The sequence below is a fragment of the Trachymyrmex septentrionalis genome, unplaced genomic scaffold (genome assembly GCF_001594115.1).
Source record: "Trachymyrmex septentrionalis isolate Tsep2-gDNA-1 unplaced genomic scaffold, Tsep1.0 scaffold70, whole genome shotgun sequence".
Taxonomy (NCBI): domain Eukaryota; kingdom Metazoa; phylum Arthropoda; class Insecta; order Hymenoptera; family Formicidae; genus Trachymyrmex; species Trachymyrmex septentrionalis.
The window spans coordinates 878,514-889,103 of record NW_017305885.1 but is presented as its reverse complement, the minus strand read 5'-3'; the positions used below and the strand labels follow the sequence as shown (position 1 = coordinate 889,103).

At 32.8% G+C, this 10,590-nt stretch overlaps 1 protein-coding gene across 2 annotated transcripts in view; it reads left to right on the top strand.

Annotated features, from left to right (window-relative positions):
- The window catches only part of LOC108753723 (hemicentin-2), a 225,837-nt gene that overhangs the window by 15,993 nt on the left and 199,254 nt on the right, over positions 1-10,590 (top strand). Inside the window, exon 1 of one of the 2 annotated variants that reach the window (XM_018495586.1) lies at positions 4,815-4,860. The exons of the other annotated variant lie outside the window; for it this stretch is intronic. The gene's annotated coding sequence lies outside the window, so the exon portion shown is untranslated. Of the gene's footprint in view, positions 1-4,814; positions 4,861-10,590 lie in introns of those variants that run through there. 2 annotated transcript variants of the gene reach the window in all.

Sequence of the window (10,590 nt, the reverse complement as noted above, 5' to 3'; positions counted from 1 at the left end):
TATATATATATATATTGTATATACATATATATACGCACACACATACATATGGAAGAATGTCCTTTTCAGGTGACGTGAGATAAATAATATTAAATGAAATAGACCGAGAAATGTGATTAAACACAATAAGAGAGAAGAATGCTATTTTCGGTCAAAGCGAGTCTTGATGCTTATTGTTAGTAATATTCGTACGTGAATATACAAATACAATTATCAATTCTATAAACTGTGCGTCAATTCGGTTTGTCGGAAACACAGTCATGAACTGAAATAATTTCACAATTAAATTAATTGCTTTCGAATCGGCGCACAGTATATAGAACTGATAAGTGTATTTGTATTATATGTGTATACCCATATATGTGAATATTACTAAGCACTAAGACCCGGTTTGATCGAAAATGGCATTCTTTTCTCTTGGTTGTGTTTAAACATTTCTCAGTCTATTTCATCTAATATTACTTACTCTATGTTCTTTTATGTATTTGTCTTGTATACACACTTACACCTTTCCTTATCACATAAAATAATAAATGTTCGCGATGGTGCACGGAAATAAATCTTCAGTGCATCATCTTTTCATGAGAATAAATGATCTTTCGTCGCTCGGTACACGTGATATGTGGAAGTGTACAACCGCAACCGTGATGTTCGCAGCGGGCTTTGTGTGGCATACGTGGCGCCGGACGTTGCATCTCAAGGCGCATAAACGGAAACAAGCGAGTTGCATGTAGGTTGCACCGACAGTTAACGTGCTAAACCAGCCCGCAACAACTTTAGACGAGTATACGGTAATCGTGATACGGTAACCGTATAAGCAGCGTCAGCTCTGTCTTACTTCCTATTGGATGCGAATGAACAATCCGACTCTTTAAGCGTCGACGAAAACTATTACAGACTCGTAGTCTACGTCATCATCACGTCAACAAGGTCAATCGTGTCTCATCGTTGAGTCACGATAGTCGTAAGATACGCGACATATATATGCGCGAAAACGAAAAGCTCCTATCGCACCTGCACTTGGCACTGGGACAATAGTCCTCAGTTTACGTGCATTGTGAATACGGGAGCTTTTGTCATTGTGCCAAATGCAGGTATTTAATGCACTTTTTTCGACGATATCAATGGACTGAAGAAAGTAAGATCGAGTTATAAAGCCAAATAATGTTCGGTAACGTTGTTCGCATTTGTACCTTTGAACCGTGATATTTATTGGATTATAGGTGAAAATTTTATTTTTGTGTAGCGTTATTGAGCTTATATATTAACAATCGATTTCAACGTAATATATAGTAACGCGAATAAATAATAAAACAGACTATGAAACACTTTAATCAAGGCTTGATAAGGCTTATTATATGCATTTAATGCTAAGCATTAAATGCGAATCATTTTTATTTCATTCTAATATTGATTAAAGTAATCGATCTAAAAACACAAATTTTAGGTTTTTGTAAATTCGTGGACAAATGCAACGAACTGCAACGAATCTTTTTATTATCATTTATTTGTGATTATTATATAAAATGCTTTCATTTTCATCTAACGAGCGCGCGGTTCATAAATCTCCTACTATAAATTTATAAGCTAATAAGGAACGACAGGCAGAAAAATGGTTTCAAATAGATTTAAATTCTTGTTCAGCATTAATATCATACGCGTGACTAGTTTTTACTTTATTATGCATTCATAAATCATGTTTTACACCATGTTTTTATCGCCCACTATTAGTATAATTCGTGAGAGAGAGAGAGGGGGGGGGAAGGGAGGGGAGAGAAAAAAAAGATATCAAATTTATGCCGAGAGAAAAATATTGTTCATAATTGCATAAAATAATTATGGTTAGGAGCTCCATTTTATATGCAGTTATAATGTTAAGAGTAATAATTATATAATTTAAAAAATATATAATTGACCGAATGACTACAAATTATAAGGTAATCTGTATGACTTTATTTAATTATAAGGACTCTGTATGACCTAGTATTCTATGCCCTATTCACTGTTTGCGGATAATTACATGGTGAATTTAACAAGATAACACTAGTTAAGTCGTGCTGGTTGTCTGTTTGACTCGATTGCATCAGTTTATTGCTCAATTTGTTTATTCTATTATTGTCAGTGAGGCAAAATGCAGAACGTACTCGTAATGTAATCGAAGGTAATTGCTTTCTATTACTACTAAAAGGTAGTTATTAATTTCCATCGATTATTTTATTGTAGCTCTGTATTTATACTTTACAATATTGTATTTGGTTTATATTTTTGTTATAATCAAAGAGAGGAAACTCTTCGTAAGGTAAAATCAATATAACCAATATAGGCATACTGAGTGTAATTACACACATCGATTATCACGTTTTTTTTTTAGTGCTTTTGTTACTCCAGCTATAGATTCTAATTTACTTACTAAATATCGTAAAAATAAATAGACAAATGAATAAGTAAATAAATAGACAGGTCAGTTATTTGGAAAATAGTTCTTTGTGCATTCTTACATACCAATAAACACGTCAATATGTCAATAGATTTATAACCTTATAAAAGTAATATTGTGGATCACTTTATTTTCTATTTTTCTAATATTTTTTTACAAAAAAAGAGATAAACATACAGAGATATATTTTGGTTCATATACCCAATATGACCTAAATACTTTTTCTTACAATCTTTACTTATATAAATATTTAAAAACGTGTTATATATTTTTTAATATTCAAAAATGTTTTACCTTTTGAATCTATCAGTTTTCATTTTGGACTCAGCAAAAAATTAGAAAAAGCAAATCTTAGGTAAGCCGATTAAGATCCAGTTTTACTTCAGTTAAATTATGTTAACTGTAACGAGATTTTGTTCTCATAATTAGTGCAATATGTAAGAAACTATATTTTTTTTATGTTTTAAACTTATTAAACGTAGAGCAAAGTAACCATCAAATCGATAAAATCAATGAACAGTTCTAACCAACTATTAATTATCTTAACGTACTTTAAGTACATACTCAGCTGCTAACTATACGTGGTAAATCCACGGTACAACATAATTTAATCGCATAGTGCTACATCTCTTACAATAGGCTTATTTTGTAGCGCAGGCCCCCATGAGACTACGGCTTAAAGTCTAGAATTTATGCGAACTCGGATCCTAAAGAGTCGATTTGTTATCTTAAAAAATATTATTTTCAAGTTTGACACAGAATGCTTCTTTGAAACAGAAATAATGTCTTTGTTATGTTTGTAAAGATATTACTTATGTCCTTTCCTACAAGGACTGATCTTAGTTATGTACGCGAAAGACAATAATAGCAAGTTAAAACGGAAAGAACGACAAAAATTTAGCTAGATACAGATCTGAAAACAATTTTGTTGGACTATTAAAATAATTATGTAAAACGCTCGAATTAATTACTAAAATATCAAATGTTTGTAGCATTGCTCATTCTAAATAAATATTTTTCTAAATAAATATATTTTCAATGAAATTATTTTCAGATCTGTATATAGCTAAATTTTTAAATATTTCAGCAAAATCGTTCTTTCTATGTGAATCCGCTACACATATCACGAATGCCCTCTCGACAATAATGATATTACAAATCCTCTTACATCAACGTCTTTGTTCATCAATTTGCCCTCAACCGGTGATCTGTGTGGCGGAGATTTACGTCGGTGACTAGCGGCGCAAACACGTCTGCACATATATGTTCGCGCAAAGGGACGAGGCCCTTTGTTTAATTCGGTCGTTGCGTAATCAATCGATGACCCGCCAATTACCGGTTTCCGTCTTAATTGGCAAACATGAACGGAACGAACGAGCGTTCCCGCGCAACGGATACTCCGGTCGCGAATTCACATCACGTTTCCAGCACGAGCCACACCACTAGCTAAAACTCGGAGTTCCTTTCTGCGGGAGTTTGTCAAAAAGCTCACGTGATAAAGGACGCCGATCTCAAGATTGCCGCCTCGAGATTTTCGTGCGGCAATAAACTCCCGATCTAGACGGCGCCCTTAGGAGCGATATTGCTGGCGCCTTCGTTTTCGTTTCTGTATTAAATGAAAGCACGTTGCTATTCTGACGGTTACGCCGACATCACGTATTTTGTATTTTTAGAAATAAGTGTTAGGTCAAATCAGATATTCTGATAAATCTTATAACGAAGCAGTATATTTTGATAAAATAGATTTAATAAGTAATAATTTTGTTTCTAATTAAAAACTTAAATTCTGTTATTGTGACTGAATATTTTAATGAGTTAGATAAATTATTTAACTTTCTTGCTTCTAGAAAATCTTCTGAATACTATTTTTAAACATTGGCATTTTAAATGCCACAGACAACGTTCAGTACCATCCTAACAAATGAATTCTTAAATTAAGAGATTAAGTGCTAGCGGATTAAGTTTCATATCGAATTCACGCCTGGCAGTAATTAAAACCTATTCATGGAATAGCTATGAAAATTTCGTGTAAAGTACTAGCCGGCCGTTTTACTTTGCAGCAATAAGAATTAAGTTGCGTTCCGTCGATTATCGATTTGAAGACTTTTGAATTTAACCACGTTCTTTTTATCACGGAATCCTCAATCCGAATTTAACTACCCGGAAATATATACACGTCTTTCGCATCCGGTGAAAACATATGCGTTTCTCTTCCTTCTTTCGTCACTTCATTCCTGCTTTCGATGATAAAACATCGAACGTAGACACAGCCAACCCATAGATGGTAATTTCGAAGGTTTACGAGGAACCCTTCTTTCAAACTTAGAACTGGTTTCGCGCGGGACAAATAAGATCGTAATCCTCTCGGTGCATTTTCTGCATTATGATTTCGCAGCGAGATTTACGACGAGAAGACGGTCCTCGTGAGTACGTACAGATATATGCACGTTTTCGTTTATGTATTCCCATGTATTGTACATATACTTGTGTGCATGCGCATATACATATGTACATGCATGTGGCTCGCACATAAGATGATACGCTCCATGCAGATGGATGTAGGACATTTCGCATCTCCCTTCTCAACAGAGCGCAAACAAAAAGGCTTCAGAAAATTCGTGAAAAGATATGATATCATTATCTGTATGATAATTCGAAAGCACGCTCTCTTTATTAAATTCTAATCATTCATCCAGAAACGGACAAATTTTTTGCGCGACGTTTGCCCTTTTGCGGAATTTAATTAAGCGCGAAGCGTAATTACTCGCGTAATGAATTTCTTGTGTAATAAATTGAAAAATATGTGTATTAGTTTGCCAGACACCCCTGCAGTCGCTAATTATTACTAAGTTGTAAAACGATATTAACAAAACGAAAAGTGTCGAAAGGTGTTATTAGATGCTGCGTTGTTAATCGGGAAAGAATGATGAAATAATGGTTTCGTATATGCAATGAGTCACAACATATAATGATAACAATGAATATCTATTTATTTTTCAGTATATTCATTTAATGTATATCGAATGTCTATTTAATTTCAGTATATTCACTTAATATATCGAATGTTTATTTAATTTCAGTACATTCACTTAACACTATATAATTAAGAAATGTAATTACTAGATCGCTAACTTCTGAGTTTAATAGTAGCGACAGTATATGTGTTATATATGTGTACGATGTGCGTATGTATTGTGTATGTATGGGTAAAATGATTGGAGCGGCTATTAAATGAATTTAACCGGATATCCGGCCGTTTACAATTTAGTTAACGATCTAGTACTAATATAGATATCTGTGATTCTAGTATACATGGTTTCTGATAGGTTGGAATTTGTTATTTCCTGTCCTATTGTCTGTGTTTTTCATTGTGTTTCCGGCTTTAGACTCGTATACGTATTCGTAAGTTTGCAACGAGAATAGAAGATTATTGTATTACAGTCGAAGTTTAAATTCATCTCTTCCTTCTCAGCTCTCGATGATCGTGCGATGACAGTCGTTCCAAAATCATTCGAATCTTATTGATTCATAAATCACAAGAAGCTGTGGCAACAAAAACGGCGATATAGAGACTGTAGGGGTGCGGCAAATCGTGCGGTGACAAAACCGGGGAAAAAACTTTAGCTCGCGATCTCGAAATTAAAACCGAAAGCTTTTTGATATAAAGTCGCGGCGTATCCCTCTATTCCTCGCATCATTGATTGTATTGCACACATGAATAAATACACACGTATGTATGCGTGCGTGCGTGCGTGTGTGTGTGTGTAACTTATACGAGTCGTCCGCTTATCGTTTAATTTGTGTCGTGCACGACTTTTGTGAGCTCGTCTACCCAACAAGTAATTAATTAATATTCTTTAATTATGTTAACAATTTTTTCAAATATGTAATTATTATGTTAAATTCAGTGTTAAAATCAAAATGACATTCTGTACATATCGTGTGACATAATTATATCAGTTTACTTGATATGAACCCTGTGTGGAATTAGTCGACGTCAGGTATTTTTTATCAAGATATGATGGAAGAAGTACTATATAATTTTCTACAGTTATATTATAAATAATATTCGTATGATTTTACGAAGTAAATAAGACAACAGAAAATAGAAACAATAATTTCATCCATTTTTCTAACCGTTCTCGATGAAAAGCGATCACATTATCTATATGAATTTATCGCGACATGTTTTCCTATTAACGCGATATGTGTCCAAACGCGCCGAGATAAAACTTTATACCCGCAAGATAGAATTTTATCTTGTTACAACGAAAGAGAAGGAGGGAGGGAGCGAGTGAGTCAACGACGGCGACTTCATGCGTTAAATTACGTGTCGCACCAACTCCCAGTGGCAATTTTTCAAAACTACAACATTGTTAGGCGGTTGCCGGTTAGAAACATAATGTATGCGTCAAAGCGCGTTATATCAGTATGCCGAGGCAGACATCGATGCCTGCCGCAAATTGACCTAAATTGGAAAATAAACGCAATACCGCCCGGATAAACGTCGAAGATGCTCGAGAAGGAGACACTCTACGAGGAGCTATTTGCAGCTTGAATAACGTTCAATAGACTAAGGCACGTTTCTATTCCCTACCTTAAAAGTATCCCCTTTTATGCGTATCCATATCCATATTTGTTTCGAACAAAAGATTTCTATTGTGCATCTTCCGCGTGCGTCTCGTCCTCCGTCCTCAAACTCGACGACTTTGGAAAGAGGAACTCCGACTCGCGGAACTCTAATGGTAGATATTTTTTGTGATTTTCTTCGGAATATTGCTTTAAGTAGAAAGTTTGCGGGTAACCAGTTTCTGTCATCTAACCGGCGCACTCTGGTCATCGGAGATAAAAGACTATGAATTGTGGGACGAATAGAAGGGAAGTTATCCCGTTTGCACGTATACGGTCGTAAGATGCCATAAAGCTATTCGCAAGATGCTAGAATTACGTGACCCGTGCCTAATAAGTTTAAAATTACATTTAATGTGATATATAGTTGCACTTGATGCAAATTAGCCATATTAATATGACCGCACATTCTTCCTGCTGCAGTTTGTTTTATGATTTTAACTTTAATTTAATATAAGATAATTTAATGAGAGAGAAATATTGCTAAACGTAAACATCTACTCTCTAAATCTGAATCAGTGGATAATCACTGATATCAGTGCCAAGTATGCCACTGGTAATCAGTGAATTAAATTTGAGATCCCTGACCTAGCTAATCTTTATTATGTGATCTAACTTATTTTCATGCTTAAATTCAATGAATACGGTATTGAAAGATTGAAATTAACGTGTCAGTATTTTAATTATATAATGCTCAAACATTCTTCCTTTTTTGGTTGAACTTTACTAATTATCAGTGCTAAGTATGCCACTGGGTAATTAGGGACTATCCACTGGTTCAGATTCAGAGAGTATATAAAATGTTTTTAGCATGTGAGTATAACTTCAGAAATGAATTCGGAACACAAAGAGTTTATATAAACATTTGTTCTTTCTATGACCTTGTTTCCGAGTGTTACAAACGTTTTCGTGTTTCTCCCATTTCCATTACAAACTGAATTAATCTAGTTGATTCTATCCAGATATTTACTATCAATTTAAGTTAAGATGTTTACTATTAATTACTGATAAAGTACTATTAATTACTGATAGAAATGCGTGAAGATGCTAAGCTCAGTTTGTAATGAGAATTAATGAAGCACGAAAACGTCTGTAACTCGGAAACAAAGGTACAGGTAGTACAAATGTTTATATGACATGTAAACTGTCTGTGTTATTTTTTAATTCATTTCTGAAGATATGCCCACATATTGAAATATTTTGTATATAAAAAAAAACAGTTATGCAAAAATATCGACATAGTAGGTGTACATACATTAAAATTATTTCGAGCTACATAAGTTATGGCATCGTGACTCAAAGAATTTAACGTAAACTTACTATCGCGCGAAATCATCGCTCCATCAAGTCCACTGCAGGATTGACGCGTAATTGTACGGACGGTCGCCTGAGTTAAGGAGAGTAATATGCCTGAAAGCTTGGTGTGCGCGGTAACACACGCAGGGGAAAGCTATTCTAATGACCCCCTATTTGTTCCTCACTTCCCATAACGAGAAACGTAGCGTACGCTAGCCGGTGACGATCGATACCGACAGAACGAGACACTTATCTTCTAATGACTATAACAGCCCCCGATGTGTCGACAGCATGTGCAATGCAGTCACCTGGCTCGAAATGGGCGCACCTCACTAGCGATGACACTTACGAAAAGTGCACAAACGTTTTCCGTCGTTATCACTTTGTTCTTTATTGAGGTTGATGTTGCGCGTATTTATAGATAATTACAATTTGTGGCATTTCTTTCCCCGGCGACGTGGAAATAATCTTTCTTATATGATAAAGGACCATCTTTCTTATGGTTAGGAATTAGTAATGTATTATTTACCTTTAATACTCTTTTGAAGAAAGTACAATCTAAAATATGAATAGGTCATGTATATTTTTAAAAATAATCTGTAAAACTATAGTAAAATTGATTTTTTACGATCTGTCATTTAAATCAGAATAGAATTTTATGTATTATAATTTTATATGCCACATATACGAAAAATATTTGAGAGAAAAATATTAAAATATTATCTTTGAATTAAAAAAAAAAAAATATATATATATATATATAAACATAAACTGTACATATATTAAAATACATATTCTTTCTTGAAAAATCCAAGATCATTTAACGTATAGGCTTTACAAAATAAGTTGTAGATTTTTTTAAATTTAAAATAATAATTTCTAAACGATTTATTTTGTGCCATATACTGTTATGTGCTATGCAACTTTAGTGTTACGAAGCGCAATATATAGGTATATTGTACCAAATACTAAGTCTACTGTATGTTGTTTCACAAACTATACAATATATTTATGTTATTATTGAAGTAATTAGTAATATGCATAATGATTAACGATAACTGCTACATTTTCCATGATTGCCTGCAGTAAAGCTGATTATTTATGGTTATTATATGCAAATAATCATTATCGAGTCTAATACTTGATATATTCAGTATTATTTGATACGTAATAATTGCTATTATAGGTAATTATTGAGAAATCTGTTTATTATTATCTTACCAAAAGAAAGATTTAAATAGAAAAACAATATTCAAATTTCAGTTTTTGGTAATATAAATATATAATTAATATGAAGTCACACATATAAATTGATTTAAAAACCATTTATGATAATTTTATAATATAATTCTGTAATAATGATAATTGTAATAACAATCGCCTGATTTACATAATAATCAGTATCCTATCATTTTTGTATAAATCTTCCATAAACGTATGATAATATGTAGCTTTCTAATGGATCCTAGGACAATATCAATGATTTAGAATTACTCAAGACATTTATAAAAGCGAGCAAAATAGTTAAAATGATAAAATAGTTAAAAATATTTATTATAAAATCGTAGTAAGTGATATTTAGAATTTTTTCAGAATTTTTTAATATCGTATTTTCTCATGTTGGTAAAAATAAGAAAATGCAATACTAAAAAGTTGATAAAAAATTCTGAAAAAATTCTTAGAGTTTTATGAGAAGAAAATAAATAATTTTATCTTTTGCAGTTTTTCTATAAAGTTGATAGTATTTGAGTAAAAAATTATTCAAGACCAATATTCGGCAATGTTTAGTAATTAATGTCTTATTTACATAAAAAGCGAGGCCAAAACTGGGAACACCCTGTATATACAGAATTACGTTTAGCTTTGTTTAGATTTTATTAAATATATCTTTAAAAAGTATTTGTAGTTAGCTAATCAATTAACTAAACGAATACAATATTAATAAAATAATAGATATTATAAATATTAGAAATTTTTCATATTTTATCACAGCAGTGGGCTTTTGAAAATTAACGCGATTCTATGTTATTAAGTAGACAATGACATTATTTAGAGTAAAATTTAAAAATCGTGAAAAGTGATTTTATTATTTTAAATTTTCTTCATTTCACTATTAAATTGTTAGAAATACAGCTCTATAACGACGAGACTTTGGTCAACAGTTTGATCGTAAAAACGAATGGATTTGGAGTATCTCGGTGACCTGCTACCTTCCTTCCTTCCAAGTA